Source organism: Juglans regia, chromosome 2, assembly GCF_001411555.2.
Source record: "Juglans regia cultivar Chandler chromosome 2, Walnut 2.0, whole genome shotgun sequence".
NCBI classification, from domain to species: Eukaryota; Viridiplantae; Streptophyta; class Magnoliopsida; order Fagales; family Juglandaceae; genus Juglans; species Juglans regia.
The window spans coordinates 14,686,400-14,704,391 of record NC_049902.1 but is presented as its reverse complement, the minus strand read 5'-3'; the positions used below and the strand labels follow the sequence as shown (position 1 = coordinate 14,704,391).

The window sequence follows — 17,992 nt, the reverse complement described above, 5'->3', positions numbered from 1 at the left end:
ATTCAAATTCAAAGGACTTTCAAGTGGGCAAGACGTTGGAACAACCTAAGAATTTTCAATGAGTGTAGGACTCTTCAAATAAGGATAATGATGGGGTTTGAAAGTAATTCGGATCAGAGTCCAAAATGCATTAGGAGACAGAATGGACACACTTTATTATTTTAATCATAAATTTGTGCTCAAATATCGGATTGATGCGATTCTTGATGTATTGGAAAGCTATCTTAAAGGGAAACAAAATTGTCTCTAATAAGGATTCCAAAATTCGAAATCCTAAAGTACATACGTGGCTGCCAAGTTGAGTTTTAAAATTTAGGCGATTTTGTGTACTAGAATATGAAGACATTAGGGTTTCTTTCCTACCCTATTTAAGCACATCATTAGCATGAAATTGGAGGGTGGAGAAGAGGGGAGATGGCTTAGTTTAAAGGAGGAAGATCTGAAGTTAATTTCCATGGCCGCCGTTTGCTCTATTTTTCTCTTGAGATTTTTGTTGTCCATTACATTTATGGGTAACTAAATTCTCAAGTAGGATTAGTGATGAACTTGCACATTAGATGGTATTTTTAATTTATTCTTGATTTATGTATTTGATTTTCAATTACTAAAACTCTTTTGTTTTATCATTCTCAATTCATCGTTAATGTTTTCTTCTCCAAATAATCATAGAATTTATTCTGTTTATAGATTCAGTCATGCTTTTTCTATTAAATGGATTGACTCTTTGATTATGTTTGGATCAATTATTTTTCTATATTGATTTAATTCTTTGCTGCAATAGTGATAATAATTTACGTATTTTAAAAGTGGTGAATGATTTTTCAAAAGGTTACATTTGGTTTGATCTTGGTTTATAAATCTATACCTTTCAACTGGGAATATTAGGAATTGAGTTCCCAATTAAGTTATTCAATAAATTAAGAATAATTAAAATACCATATTTGTGCAAGGGATTCCCGACGCTTTACTGTTTGTCAAACTTGAGTACTTTTTCCGTTAGTGGCTTTATTTCACTTCACTTTAATTTGTATTTAAAATTAATCTTTGTTTTCCCATTAATAATTTAATCTCTTTCTTTAGTTTGTTTGTTCTTTCTACAATTCTTTTAATTTGTCTCTCTGTGGAATTGACACCCCAAAGTTGTGCTACAACTACCGTATTATTCTTTGGGCATAATCAAATTTTGGCGCCGTTGCCGGGGAGGCGATAGAAGAATTGCCAGATAGGTTTTTATTTTAGCAGTTTGTAAATGCGGTAACTTCGTTCCCTCTTTTAGCTTGCTGCATTATTATTTTTTTTTTCTTTTCATAGTATTTTTAATTTTTTAAGTCTTTTGTTACCTTACATGCACAGATATAGAGACACCTTGGGTAGATTTACTTGTAGGCCTGTGGAAGAGTCAGAATCAAAATTTTTAAATCCTTTATTTGACAATCCATCTAGTCCCGAAGAAATGAGTGAACACGAGGATCAACCCATTAGAACTCTTCATGATTACCTCCACCCTACACACACAACCACACCATCATGCATCATGTTTCCAGCTAATACTCACCAACTGGATTTTAAAATAGGGATGATACAATTACTTCCTACTTTTCATGGCTTGGAAAATGAAAATCCATATATGCATATTAGGGAGTTTAAGGAAGTAGTTGCGACTTTTCATAGTCAAAATGCAACTGATGACATTGTGAGACTTAAGTTCTTTCCTTTCTCTTTGAAGGATAGAGCTAAGAGTTGGCTATACTCACTGAGACCCCGATCTATTGGGTCATGGAGTGAGATGACTAAAATCTTCTTTAATAAATACTTTCCCCAACATAAGACCAATGCATTAAAAAGGCAAATCTCCACCTTTGTACAAAGGACAATGAGACTTTGTATCAGTCTTGGGAGAGATTTAAGGAGTTGTTGATTATATGTCCTCACCATGGGTATGAGAATTGGCACTTAGTGAGCTATTTTTATGAGGGACTTACACCTAGAGAGCGCCAATTTGTGGAGATGATGTGTAATGGTGAGTTCTTACATAAAGATTCTGATGAGGCCAAAGAATACCTTAATGAGCTTGCTGAAAAAGCTCGCACTTGGATTGGACCTAGTGCTACTGAAAGCAAAAATAGGTCACGACCTGCAGAAAACCCAAATGGTGGTGGAATTTACCATCTCAGGGAAGAGGATAGCCTAAAGGCTAAGGTTGAGATGCTCACTAGGGAGCTAGATGTGTTAAAGACTAAGGACTTAAAGCCAACACACGTGGCTAATCATGCAGAGTCTTTTGGACCATGTTTTGTGTGTGGTGGGATAGATCACCTTACCCAAAAGTGTCCCACACTTGCTGAGATGAGAGGGATGTATGAGGAACAATGCAATGCCTTAGTTATGTACAAGAAGCATTTTACACCTTACTCTGATACCTATAATCCGGGGTGGCACGATCACCCCAATTTTAGCTGGAAGTCTGAAAACTAGCCACCTGCACAACCCCCTAGATCATACCCTGCACCATATCATGCACCTTCATCTTCTAGGAATCCTTTAGAAGACACTTTGCATGCTTTTATTGAGGCACAGGGTAAGACTAATCAAAAGTTTGAATCCTTAATTATGCAGGTTGTTGAAGAAAACAAGGAGATAAAGAGCCAAGTATCCAAGTTGATGAGCTCATTGAGTGTGAATGAGGGGGGCAAGTTCCCTTCTCAAGCTCAATCCATACCCAAGGTCAACATATGGCTCAAGGAAATTTGAAGGAGGTCAATGCCATTGTGACACAAAGTGGTAAGTCCTTACACATCACAACAACTGATAAGCCAGAGGATATTAATGAGGAACAAAGCAAGTATAGTGCTGAGTTGCCCAAAGAAGCCGAGGTAATCAAGAGCCCAGTTAAGGTACCATTTCCTCATGTTTTAAAATCTGGTATGCGAACTTTGGATTCTAGCAATGAAATCTTGGAGAACCTCAGTTAGGTAAAGATCAATCTTCCACTTTTGCATGTTATTAAACAAGTTCCTACTTATGCAAAAATTCTCAAAGATTTGTGTACAGTTAAGAGGAAGCACCGTGTTAAGAAGACAGCATTTCTAATAGAGCAAGTTAGTGCTCTAATTGATCAGCGAATTCCTCCTAAGTACAAGGATCCTGGTTTTCCCACCATTACATGTAATATCGGGAATCATGAGTTTAGGCAAGCGTTGCTAGATTTAGGAGCTAGTGTAAATTTGATGCCTTATTCCATTTATTTGTAGCATGGTTTGGGTGAAATTAAGCATACTTATGTTGTGCTTCAATTGGCTGACCGTTCAATTAAGAAACCAAGAGGGATAGTTGAGGATGTTTTGATCCAAATTGACAAGTTTTACTACCATGTTGATTTTTTAATTTTGGATACTCAGTCGGTTGTTGACTCTGACTCTAAGATTCCTCTCATATTAGGTAGACCTTTCCTTGGTACGGCTAATGCACTTATAAACTGCAGGAATGGGCTAATGAAACTATCTTTTGGAAACATGACCATGGAGGTCAACATTTTCTACATCAATAATCAGTCCAAGGAAGATGATGAGTGCCACCAAACATACATGATTGACACACTCATAGACAAGGGAGTTCACACAACTCATGATTCTGATTCTCCTGAATATTTTCTTGTTAATTCTGAGTTTGATACTATGAATGATTCATCTGATGTTGTCGATGTTTGTGCTATTTTTGATGAACCTCAAGATTATGACCCACATATTTGGCAATCGAAATTAGAAGAGCTGTCCAAGAAAAAGGAAAAGCAGATTCCTTCATGCATGGATTGTCCCAAATTGGAATTGAAGCCACTGCCCTCAGGTCTTAAGCATGCATTTCTAGGCTGAGGTGACACTTTTCCTATTAGTATTTCTTCGAAATTGAATGTTGGTAAGCATAGGAAATTTCAGTTGACCGAGTTGGAGGAGTTGAGAAATATTGCTTATGAGAACTCTAAAATCTATAATGCTAAAACGAAAGCATTTCATGATAAAATATTGGTAGGAAGACGTTTAAGCCTAATGACCTAGCGTTCTTATATGATTCTAGACTCCATAAGCACCCAGGAAAATTTAGGTCTAGGTGGACCGGCCCTTTTGCAGTGAAGAATGTTTTTGCAAATGGGCTGGTAGAAATAGAGGATCCTAAGGATGGTCGGATCTTTAAAGTAAATGGCCAACGCCTTAAAGTATTAATTGATAGACAAGTTCCGGAAGTAGAAGACATTCCACTTGTAGATCCGGTCTATCAACCTTGACCACACCACGCAGGTATGTTTTTCTTTATTTGTTTTGTTTTATTTTTGTTTTCTCTTCTTTCTTTTCCTTTTTGTTTGCTGTTGTTTTCTTTGTTTTTGGTTGCAGGATAGTTTTATTTTGTCATTTCAGGTTACCATCTCTGGTGCTTAGCGAGCTACCCACATCACTTATCAAGTATATTCTACCATTTTTAGTTATTCCCCGTTTAAACTTGATTCTTAAATATTGAGGACAATGGTTCATTTAAGTTGGGGGTGGTGGTGCAAATTCAGTATTGAAAATTCTTGTTGGAACTTTGTGGCATATTTTCATGTGTCAAATTTTTTTTTTAATTTTGCATCACACGTCATCCTTTTCACATGTGTACTCATTCTCATTCATAGCCATCTTTGTGAATTTATCAAACCCACCATAATCATTCTTTGCTAAGGCATTCACAGAATCTTTAATGTACTCATCCAAGCTTTGTAGTAAGATGGTGGTTTGACACATGTAGCTAGAGAACTCTTTTGCTTAAGTATTAATGTGAGTTTTGGAGAGAATTGAGAGCCTACAAATGCAATAAATTGTAATAAGCGTTCATTGATATGTTGAATTGGACACTTCTTTTGAGAATATCATTACATGGTTTGTGGTAAGATGGTGGATATACTTGGCATATGACGAAGGTTAACTTAGGATCAACGTTTAAACCTTTCAAGCTAATCCTTTCCATTATAGATCCTTAGTAGCCAACTTTGACCCAATAAACACAGGTAACATTTTCTTTTCATATGCCCACATGCATGCCTCTCCACATTGGAGTATAGCTTATACACTAATTTTTCCTATCTTTGTTACTTCCAAGTGTGTACTAGATGTGAAATTCTTCTTTTTGAAAGGAATAAAATAAAAGAGAAAAAAAAGAAAGAACTCAAGTTACAAGATGTTCAAGTGAGTGAGCTTCAAAGGCAAAAATATCAATATTGGGTAGAAATAGCAAAATATCAGGGTAACATGTAATTGATCACCAAATTATAAAAAGAAAATGATGAAAAAATAAAAAAGGAAAAGGGAAAAGAAAAATAAAAGAAAAAGAGGCATTATTTGATGATTTGAAAGGTTGAAGAGTACATCAAGTGAGAAGTGTGGTCTACTGTGATATTTAATAAGATTCCCTTTGTATGTACTTGGAAGTTTTTGAATCATTTTTCAATTTTTTTTCATATAGCTCCGAACCTAAGCCATGTTACAACCTTTTGTGTTGACCGTTCTGATCCTAAGTAAGCTTTTGGAAAGAATGGTTGAATTCTCATTTGTTAGTGTTCCTATCATAAGATCAATGCTTGCTTGTTGTTTGTTCATAATTACCTAAATCTCTATGTGATTGTGTGTACACCATTTGTCAACTCCATAGAGAGAGCCCTTACATGAAACACTATTATACCTGTGAGTTATGGAGTTGAACCTTTTGCTTGAGACGATCTTGATATTGCATGTGTCAATGTTAGTGGTAAGATGGCTATAGCTTGGAGAACACACACACACTCTGTGAATTGCTATAAGTGGATTGATCTTGATAGGTTAATAGATTCCTTAGTTTGTTTTTGATATGTGAATTTGCAAAATTTTAGTTAGTGGCCTATTTTAGTGATTCTCATCTCTTTTATCTCTTTAGCATAGAAATTGCTAGAGACTAGCAATAAGCAAGTTTGGGGGTGTGATGAGTGTACCAAAGTGCACTCTAAATACCCTATTACTAGACTAAATTGCTAAAATGTTAATAGAAATCATTGGAATTAATGTGTATTCTTGAATTGAGTTTCTATTTACTTTGGGATACTCCTAAGCAGATTTTTATGTTTAATTTCAAAGTCTATAAAAGAGCAAGTCCAAACCCATTCAATTTTAAAGGACTTTCAAGTGGACAAGACGTTGGAACAACCTCAGAACTTTCAACGAGTGTAGGACTCTTCAAATAAGGATAATGATGGAGTTTGAGAGTAATTCGGATTATAGTCCAAAATGCGTTAGGAGACAAAATAGACACACTTTATTATTTTAATCATAACTTTTCGCTCAGATATCGGATTAATGCGATTCTTGATGTGTTGGAAAGCTATCTTAAAGGGCTACAAAGTTGTCTCAGAAAACTTTCCAAATTCGAACTCCTAAAGCATGTACGTAGTTGCCAAGTTGAGTCCTAAAATTTAGGCAATTTTGTTTGCTGGAATATGAAGACATTAGGGTTTCTTTCATACCTTATTTAAGCACATCATTAGCACGAAATTGGGGGGTGGAGAAGAGGGGAGATGACTCAGACTGAAGGAGGAAGATCTGAAATTAATTTCCATGGCCGCCGTTTTGTAATACCCAGCTCCTTCTTCTTACGTACGCTTCTCTTTTTCCGACGTATGTTTCGTCTTCATGACATAAGCAAATCCTGAAGGCAGATATTATGTGATCATCTGCCTTTGTTACTAGCGACTGCGAGCCATGTTATGCGTGCCGAACCATGATGGCGTGTCTCGAAAGATATCGTGTGACTTCTAGGGCACGCCCAGTGTTTTAAATATGCTGGAAATATTTATAAGGAATATTTCCATCATTGTTAAATTAATATTTGATCTTAAATACGACAATCATAATATTATTGAAGAGCTCCAAAGATATTATAATTTCCAGAAATCATTTAATATTATTATTAAAATGATTTCAATTATTTAAGATATTATGATATTTAAATTATGTTGAGAACTTTTATTAATTAAATGGTTTAACCCTTTTAAATATGTTAAGTGAGACTTCATCATTCTATTAATGATGAAGAATACTATTTTATAAACTAAAGTTAGTTTAAAATAATATTTACCTTAATTCCTCTAAGTGCTTTTAATTAAGTTAATGTTTTACGCATCTTCAAATCAGTATTTTAAATTCCTCGTCGTTAGATCGTCGTGTAGACCCCTAGACGAAAGGACTGGGTTAAATACCCAGACCCCCTCTCTCTCCCTCTCATTTTCCCCGTAACTCTCTCTCCTCCCTCTCTCATTCGGCGTACGAAGTACGCATCTCCTCCATGCCGAACGGCTTAAGGCCTCGGCCCGGCGCCGCCGTGCGTCGCCCTTCCTCACCGCCGGCACCAACGGCTTGCTCTCCCTCCGGCGAGTCCATCCGTGCCGACCTCTCCCCCTCACGCTCTCCCTTTCTCCATTTCGGGACTGCACAGCCCGTATGGGCTTAGTGCGCATAGCGCCGCCATGCGCTGCCCAATGGCTCCACCGCTCCCACGGCGAGCTCCTCTCCCACCGACCATCATCCTCCACCGAAGCCAGCTCCCATGAAGCAGTCCTCCGCCTCCTTCCATGGCAAGTACCCGAAATGGGTCTCTAGCCCATTTCCCACCCATGGCCACCATGGACCTCCCTCTTCCTCCCCCTTCCTCCTCCACGTGACCCGAGGCCCATAGCCTCTCCCCCACCACACGGGTTCCCCTCTCACGCACGCACGGGTTGCACGCCGTGCACCACCATGCACCGCCACCCACGGCTGGTAACCACCACCATCAGCCTCCTTAGGCCGCCACCAAGCCAACCCAACCTCCATTGGCCCCGATCTGCCACCCACGAGAGCACAATCTCTCTCACTCTCCCACGGCTTCTCCTCCATGATATGGCTAGATCCGCCACCGTGAGCCACTGTGGTGCCACCTCGATGCCACCACGAGATTCACCGCACCTCCCTTAGCTAAGCCCTAGGCCTAAACCATCACTTTATGTGGTGGGTAACCACTGCACGTGATGGACAGTCACTGCGTGTGATTGACCGCCACTGTACATGGCTAGATCTGCCATGTTATGCCCCTTGCCATCATCACAAGGCCATCACGAGCCATTCCAAGACCACACCTAGCTATCCAAACACCTAAACAGTCACCGTACGTGAGTTAGCCGCCACGTACAACTCTTCCGACATCATCGGCTATGATGGTCAACGAGCAACGCACGGGTTATCCCGTCGATGGTATAACCCTCTATCCCTTGTTAATTATGTTAGATATTGATTAGTTGACTAGGTTGTGGACTGTGCTGTTAGTATTTATGGAGTTGTGGCATTGTAATGAAGTGTTGGGCATTTTGTGTAGTGAAGTGTTGGGCTTATCTGTGTTGTATGGAGGTGCATTGTGCCGTGTAGTGTACTTTGATGTTTTGGGTGTAGATGGGAAGTGTTGTGGACTGTGCCATGTAGTGTGATCAGGGAATATGTGCTGTAATGGTGGCACGGTGTATGTGGAATGGATACAATGCACACTGAGTGTACTTTGTGTACATGTGGCGTGTTGTATATGTAGGGAGTACAAATGGAATGTACTCCATGTGATGGTGAGATGCACCATATGGTGGGTACGCCATAATGGTGACATGCCGTGATATGTATGAAGGGAGTATACGATGGGTGTACTCTGTGTGGGGTATAGTATATGTGAGGAGTACACGTGGAGTGTACTCTATATGGTGGAGTAATGCACCATGTGGCAGATATGCCATAATGGTGATGTGGTGTGTGGAATGGGAATAGTACGTGCTGTGTGTACTTTATGTGTGGCGTAATGTGAGACAAGGAGAGTATATGTAAAATATACCCTACTGGCGTATTGTGGAACTGGATGAGTACAAGTGGAGTGTACTCAGTGGCGTAGTGTGTGTAAGAGGAGTACATGTGGAATGTACTCAATGTGGTGGACGATACACCATATGGCGTGTATGCCATAGTGGTGATGTGGCGTGTTGTATATGTAGGGAGTACATGTGGAATGTACTCCATGAGATGGTGAGATGCACCATATGGCATGTATGCCATAGTGGTGATGTGGCGTAACATGCATGGAATATATGCAGAGTGTATTCTATGTAGTGGAGCAACGTACTATATGGCGAGTACGCCATAGTGGTGATGTGTCGTAGTGTGTATGAAGGGAGTATACGAGAAGTGTACTCCATGCGATATAGTGATGTACCATATGGCGGATATGCCATAGTGGTGATGGAGCGTATGTAAAGGAAGTACAAGTGGAACGTACTCCATGTGATATAGTGATGTACCATATGGCGGGTATGCCATGGTGGTGATGAAGAGTATGTAAAGGGAGTACAAGTGGAACGTACTCCATGTGATGGAGTGATGTACCATATGGCAGGTATGCCATAATGGTGATGTGGTGTGTATGAAGGGAGTATACGTGGAGTGTACTCCATGTAGCAGCGACACTCCGTGTGGCGTGTCGTAGAGATAAGGATGGTTATGTGATTGATGGGCGTGGAATGTGATGGATAGTGTTGGGAACTGTGGAACAGTGTCCCGAAATAGTTATGGCATAGCCTGTAGTTTGAGGTGATAAGTGTCACTGTGATGGACTTATGGCTAAAAGGATGCGTGAAGTATCACAGCAAGTATAAGAGTGCGCAGCGGAAGCATGACAGAGGAATGTCGCGAAGTGACATGACTACTGACAGTCGTGCTTGTGATGGGTGAAGTAGTAGAATAAGTGTAAGAGTATGCAGCGGAAGCATGACTGGGCAACGTCACGAAGTGACGTGGTTATTGGAAGTCATGCTTATGATGGGTGAAGTGTTAAAGTGTAGAAATGGCGTAACAGGAACATGACGAGATGTCACGATGTGACGGGAGTACGTGAGGCACCGTACTCGTGATGAGTTAGGAGTTGATGTAGTAGAATGTTAGGTAACACGACAAGGTCACAGTGTAGCTCTGGAGCAATCTCGGGCTATATAACGTGACATGAAACGTGACATGAAACGTAGTTATGAATGGAGTCTTGTCGTGTTAAGTGTTGGGATGAACTGTAAAAAGTGACGGGTAGCGTGAAGAGTCATGCTAGCCGGGTTAAGAGAAGATTGGTATCGGAGTATGGCCCTTGTCCCTACGAGCAGGTGATCATCGTGTTATATACGTTGATCTTAGGTGATAAAGGGGTATGGTACCTGTGTAACATGGTGAGAGACACGTGCAGGATGGATTCACCATATGTAATGGCTAATCTGTCATGAGCATAGTTGCACGGTGCTTAAGCCTCAGAGTTGGCTTAGAGCCATGTGTCTTGTATGGATGGGAATGAGGATTTAATGTGGGCCAAGATGCATGAAGGTAGTGACGGATGCATCATTAGCATTGAGATGTGTGATTCCATCAGTCGGAATCATGCGTCGAATGTGGTTATAAGAAGAGTAAGACGAATGTCCTAGTGTCTTAATCCTAAGGTGAATAAGGGGGTTCACTTTAGTGGATGAGCACTTGAGACAAGACTGTGAGTTGGAAGTTGTGGTGACTGTAAGTGGTCCTCGAAGGGTTTAACATAGTGAAGGGCACGTAAGTGCACGGGATAGAAGGAGAGTGTTCTAAGTATAGCGTGGTTCTATTTATAGTTTAAGTTACTTATGCATTAGATAGAGAATGATGCTAAGGTTATGTGTATGCATGTAGGTTGCCATCTGACAAGCACGTGAATGGACTGAATGACATGCAAGTAGCATGGAGTCCAGGTAAGTGTTACGTTCATACTCTTCTAGAGTTATCAAAGATACAAGAAACGCTTTTCCTTTAAAATGCTCACGAAAAGACTAAAGAAGTTTTAAGAAAGAAAATGCTAAATGTTCAAAAGTATAAGTATGTACGGCCCCTCCTTGGCAACCCCTTTTTACGCACCCAAAGTATTAATTGCACGCATGTGAATGGATGACTATACGCTGTATCTATTGTATGTATTTTCTAAGAAAAATCCATAAACTAATGAAGATGCATGAAAGGCAGGAAAGCGGATGCTTTTGTGAATCCTACGAACTGACGCTCTCATGTGCGCCACGAGGTGATGCTAGTGGATGCCATGATTGACGACGTTCAAGGTGACGCTTATAGGATGCCACGGAAGCTGACGCTTAAGCCCATGTATGTTCTTAAACGAAGTTTTCCACGAACGAACTGTTAAAGAGAGGATAAAGCTGAAATGAAATTGAAAAACGAAAAGACCATTTTCGGGCTTACACCCCAAATGATATTTTCTCACGAAAAGAAATGTTTTCTCATAAAAAGAAAGGACTGTTAAATGAAAGAACGAACTGAATGAAAGCTTCAGCTCATTCGAGCTGACATGAACGAATGAATGAAAAGAAAGAAAGAAAGAAATGAAAGCATGAATGTATGAAGACACGTAACGGCCACATGACATGAATGAAAGGGTACAGATGAATGGGCAGATTGCAATGCCGGGTAAGTAGTGTTGGAAGTGCACCCAGTGCTGCCCCTTATGAAAAAGGGTTCCCAACCTGTGGCCGCGGGCGGAATCCGGGTCCAAAGGAAGACCGCTAACCCCAAACACACGGGGCGTAATTGTGTGTACTAGCCTATGAAAGCGATAAGAAAGGATGGATGTACGCACGCACGCACGAACGCACGAATGCACATGTATGCACAAGAGCACAGGAGCACGGACTCTTTAAGAAATGAAGGCACTGATGGGGGAAACGTTTTACGACAAGAAAGCCTTTTTTTAAAGTAAAACTCCGTACAGCGGCTCTTGAAGAAATGAAGGCACTGACGGGGGACACGATTTAAATAAAGGAAAGCCTTTTGAAAGAAAAGCCCCGTCCAGTGACGTTTTCAAATGAACGCACACAAGACACGTAGGCACGCACGTAATAGTATGTACGAATGATGAATGCATGAATGAAAACCTATGTTGTTATATTTTAACCGTATGAAGTAATGCTTACGAGTCTTCGACTCATTTTAGTTTTTATGCATGTCCCTCCCCCACAGGAACTGCACGATCGGGACGGACACAGCCCATGGGGAAGAGCATGGAAGTCTAGGCACGAGTTTTAAACGTACGAAAGGCCTTTTTATCATAAGATTTATGTTTTCCGCTGTAACCCTCTTTTATTATCAAGCACATTTTATTTATAAACGTGGAGTCTCGCACCTTGGGGATGCAAGTGAAAAGTTTTAAACAGGACGGTAATTCCCGTCGTCCTTTTTTATAAAAATATTTTACAAAAAGTCCCACCACAAGGACAGGCGTTACACGTTTGCTCTATTTTTCTCATGAGATTTTTGTTGTCCATTACATTTATGGGTAACTAAATTCTCAAGTAGGGCTAGGGATGAACTTGCACATTATATGGTATTTGTAATTTATTCTTGAGTTATGTATTTGATTTTCAATTACTAAAATTCTTTTGTTTTATCATTCTCAATTCATCGTTAATATTTTCTTCTCCAAATAATCATAGAATTTATTCTGTTTATAGATTTAGTCATACTTTTTCTATTGAATTGATTGACTCTTTGATTATGTTTGGATCAATTATTTTTCAATGTTTATTTAATTCTTTGTTGCAATATCGCTTCCTGAGTATATTATCGTTGTTGGATTTTCTCAATAGTGATAATAATTTACGTATTTTAAAAGTGGTGAATGATTTTTCAAAGGGTTATATTTGGTTTAATCTTGGTTTATAAATCTATACCTTCGATTGGGAATATTAAGAATTGAGTTCCCAATTGAGTTATTCAATGAATAAAGAATAATTAAAATATCATATTTGTGCAAGGGATTCCCGACGCTTTACTGTTTGTCAAACTTGAGTACTTTTTCCGTTAGTCACTTTGTTTCACTTTAATTTGCGTTTAAAATTAATCTTTTTTTCCCATTAATAATTTAATCTCTTTCTTTAGTTTGTTTGTTCTTTCTACAATTCTTTTAATTTGTCTCTCTGTGGAATCGACACCCCAAAACTGTGCTACAACTACCGCATTATTCTTTAGGCGTAATCACTTGCTATATATATATATATATTTCAAATTTTTGTAAGTACACTTCTAACTTATACTTGGATATTTTATGTATGTCTTGTGAACTTGTTGGTTGCTTAGTTTTTGTGATTGTTCATGATATTGATGTTTCTTTCACATGATATTATCTCTTCTTAGCATGATGATCTAATGTATACATAAGATGGCCTATGGAATATATTCATGTTATGAAAATGGAATAGGAAGCCATCTAGGGTTCGGATTGTACAATATGTATTTGTATGTGAATGGTTGTTGCTTGACCGCATCATGTGTAGGGCTAAATTCAAGAAAATTTTTATCTATGACCACTAGAATGTTTCGGCCACCCATGGATATTTTTGTTAAATTTTTTTAACACATTAGAAGATTCTAAGTTCATGAAATGTTAATTGAAATGATTGCTTTCAAGCTTAAAGGTCTCAGCTATTGCCATATATGAAGTATGATTATTTTGTGATTAAAGCTTAATGAGCTGAGAATGATTTTTAGATGGGCGGGTTTGTATGTTTCGGCCCTTACATGAAAAGTATTGAATGTTTGTCTTTTAGTTGATGTTCAATGCCTTAGAATTGTTATAAAAGAACATGTTCGCATGTTCTAATATTTTCAAGTCGTAATGCGAAATGCATTGGAATTGCATGTTGAATGTCATATGATCATGATGAAGCACTTGACATTGCATGTGTCTCATGAAAGTCTAAGTTTTCATTGTCATGTCACATGCATTGGGATTGTGAAAATTCTTTGAAAGAAATGAGTCTTTTTAAAAGTTTTTCTCACGACCCCAAAGGCTAAGACGGGGAATGTCATAGTGGAACTCCTCTGTCCACTCAGGAGTATTTAAAATGGAGTGATAACCTCTGGATTGATGAAGTACGATTGACAGATCTCGAATGGTTCCTAAAAGAAAAGGATACCGGAGCTGGATTGCACCTAAAGCTAGTGGGTGCACTACGATGAAGGGGAAGCGAGGTGTTGTAACATGAAAGTTTAAAGTAAGGGGTAGTCACCTTGGTAAAGTGGCCAATGGTGGTTGTAGTAACTAGCGGAGAACACACGGTGCATAGGGGAACCATGAGGTATCCATTCATAAGTTAAGAAAGGCCTTGAGCTCAAAACGATGTTATATGATCAACATAGTTTATATGATCAACAGAAATATTGAGGAAAGAACACCATCACCTCTTGGCCTAGGGCACCCCTTTAGGCCCGAGCACATGAAGACATTATGAAATAGAGAAAAGAATCCTATAACCGAATGGGAATAACCCTAGCATGCCACTCACACACACTCATGGATTAGGGTTTCATTATTTCGCTAAGTCTAATGATTTGCATAATATATTTACAACTTGCTTGCTTGTTGATAGTCATTTTCTTCAGATATTTGTAAGTTAACTTCTAACCTATCGTTGGATAATCTTCGTATGTAGCATGTAAACTTTGCATGTTGTTGGGTAAACTTCATTATGGAATTGTTGTTTGAAGTATACTATGTTTTGGCCATGTCCATTTATGCCATGCTCAGTTGTTGTTCGTAGACTAAACTGCCATGATTGGATTTTGAGTAACGTAGTATGCCTTGGTTGAGCTTTTCTATGTTGTTTTATATGTACAAGAATATTGCATGTTCTAATTCTTTCAAGTCATAAACATGATGCACTTCAATACATGACATGAATACATGAATTCATTGCATAAGAGTTACATGGTTCATGGCATACATTTTCAGGTCTTACATTTAAGGAAAACGAGCTTTATCACAAGAACATGTCACATGCATATCGGGTTGTGTTTTTGAAAAGGAAAGGGTATACATGTTTTATCATGACCCCAAATGCTAAGATGAGGGAATATCCTAGTGGAACTCCTCTGTCAACTCTGGAGTGCTTAAATTGGAGTGGTAATCCCTTAGCTGACGAAGAATAATTAATGGATTTTAGATGGATCCTTCTTAAAGCATTCCGGAGCAAAGTAGCGCCTAACACTAGTGGGTACACTATATTGAAAATAGTGAAGGCGAATTGCGATTTGTCGTCGTATATAGACTCTGACATACTCACACTCGGTTAAAAGGATCGGTAATGTGATGCGGTAACTAGTAGGGAGTCCATGATGCTTAGGGGAGCCGTGAAGTATTCACCCACATTATTATATTGAAAAAATTACAAGAGATTAATAAGAAATGGCACTTTGTTATTTGGTTATACTGTTACTCGGTTACATGGTTATAAGTTCACTATTTTTGAAAAATCGGTTACATAGATATGCGGTCAATGATTTTGAAAAGAGCACAAGCATGAAACAAGTCTTCGGGTCAAGTACATGTCTATACATTCATTCTCATGGTTTGCCTCTGCATGCTTATATTATCTCATTGTATGTTATTGGTTAACTTGCTGAGATTTCTCGAAATCTCACTGTTGTAGTTTCCACTACCACTCCCCACCTAAAATGGTAGAAGTTGTGACAGGTTTAAAGGACCATGGGGAAATGCAAGAGGGAGGGTCCCTCGACCATTAAGGAGGCCTCAAAGAGCCCTGAGCGCTTGGCGAAGCCAACAATAGAGGAGAGGTTAGAAGCTGCAGACTGCTTCATCTGTGAAGTACTTAAGCCTTTTGAGGAATTACGGAAGATTATCGATAAGGAAAAAGCCAAATAGGGTCCTTTTGTAATACCCGAGTTCTACTGCGAGGTCCTTACGTCATTTTATTAATTCTTTAAGTTAAATATTTTGAGATAAAGATTTTTTATTACTTTTTATTATTTTATTTTAAGATGAGTATGCTTTATTTTTTTAAAATATGATTTATTAAAATAAATCAAGGGTATTATTTTTAAGACTTTTGAAATATTTTCCCTTAAACCCTTTAATTTTATTTATTTAAGAAATGACCAAATTATTCTCTACCATTGGATTGGTAGGTGAATACTACCCTTGAGGTGGATAAATCTCCACCATCCATTTGGTTCCTTGTGTTGGAAGGAGGAAACAAAGACTAAAATGCCATTTCCCTCCTCCAAGCTTAAGTAGGAAGCAACCAAGAAAGAAAAAGAAAAGTCTTCATCTTCTCCTCCCAAGCTTATGTGATAATCTTTGACCAAATCAACTAAATCTTTTTCTTTTTCTTTCTTTCCTTAGACTTGAGCCCGTAGGCTTCCCAAGGAAGCCATTTACTTCACTTTCCTCCCACCCATCGTCCAAGGCAAGTCAACAAAAGAGAAAAGAAGAAAATAAAATAAAAACTATTCTAAGGCATTTCCCCATACCCGTTGACCCTCACCCAAGAAAAAAGAAATAAATTTCCACTCCCTTTCCAAGCAAGCTAAAGCCAATCCTCTCTTCTCCTCTCTTTTATTCTTCAAGAAACCAAACTCCTCTCATCACCTTCAAGCTTATGACTCTATAGCAAGGTAAGAGTACCCTTAATCCTTCTCCTTTCTGTATTTCGAATTTAGTCATGGTTGATCAAGTGGGTTTTCTTTTGATGATTTTTTATGTTTCGGTTTTGGGGTTTAAAACAGTGATATCGTGTTGCTCTTCATCTACACGGCTATACCTCTATTTGGTCTTCCACTTGTGTCTTGAAAGAAGCTAAGAACTTAAGGTAAAAATCCTAATTTGACTTATTTGTCTTTAATGTGATTTTGGAAGCCAATTAAGTTGTTTTCGGTTGTGTTTTGATGTAGTTAATTTCCTATGTTATAAAAAAATATGTATGCCTTGTTTTTGGCCCAAACTGGATGGTACTATTGTTGTTTTGCAATGTATTTTCCTATATTTTGAAAATACTATGCTGTTATTAAAATTGGTTTAATCATAGGTGATGATTTATATATGATGGTATCATGTGCCTTGTGTTGAGGTTTGGTTGGTAATCTATTTTTAGGATGCTAGAGGTTCGGTTTAGAGGTTTTGTTTGGATTTTGTAATTTTATATCTTGCTTTTAAAAGGTATTAAGTAGGTAAAGCATAAGCTTGAGTGTTTAAAAGTTTCTTAATGGGTAACTTTGCTATACTTTATGCTACTTTAATTTTAATGAGAGGTTTTATCTAAACTAATTAATATATTGCTTATGTGAATAGGTTATAGCTTAGTTAATTTAGATACAAGAGATTGTTTGTGCATGATATATTATGATATGCAAAGCTGTCCAAGTACCCCTAAGCCCATGTCACGTCATGTCTTGATGTAAAAATAGCCATTTATGTTAGCCCTCGTTTGGTTAAATTCTATATAACTCAAGAGTCTAAAATGTTGATAAGCTAACCTTTTTATAATGAGGGACCACAAGTTGATTTAAAGGGCATGTTTCCTAAGCTTGTTTAGCCTACTTGAAATGCCTAAATCTATTTTAAAGCCCATTGTTGAAAATTTCCAGATTTTATCTCCTATTGTCCACAACCAAAAGTGAGCTTGAACCAAAGAGACCTTGCTTGAAGCCTATGAATTCTTAACTACTTTTCATGTAAACTTTTAAAATAGTCTTTCCATGGATAGCTAGCATGTCTTAATATTTAAGTTATTTCTTTTGTAAGTCAAGGTGAGGAGTAGTCATCGGGTTAATGTTAAGCATAGAATGGACGTTAGATTGTAATATCGTGGCTTTTTCTTTTAAAGGGAGGGCTAAAGAATATTGTATGAGTATTAACACGCTTATATTATTTATTGGAATAGGAATATTGATGATGGAAGTATCGAGGAACATAGAGATAAGTAGCTATGACCATGCTTCTTACACCAAGTTCTTTTTATGAAAGAATGTCTCTCTCTTTTATTGCAAATGTTCTTCTAAAGAAAAGAGTAAATGAATATAGTATGTACAAGCTCTTTCTTGATAGCCCCTGTTAAGCACCCTAT

General features: G+C 38.2%; 1 non-coding gene across 1 annotated transcript; it reads right to left on the bottom strand.

Annotated features, from left to right (window-relative positions):
* Positions 1-1,833: 1,833 nt before the first annotated feature.
* On the bottom strand, positions 1,834-1,940 carry LOC118347822. Its single transcript, XR_004800969.1, has one exon. It is a non-coding gene; the product is annotated as a small nucleolar RNA R71 (small nucleolar RNA).
* Between the last annotated feature and the right edge of the window lie 16,052 nt (positions 1,941-17,992).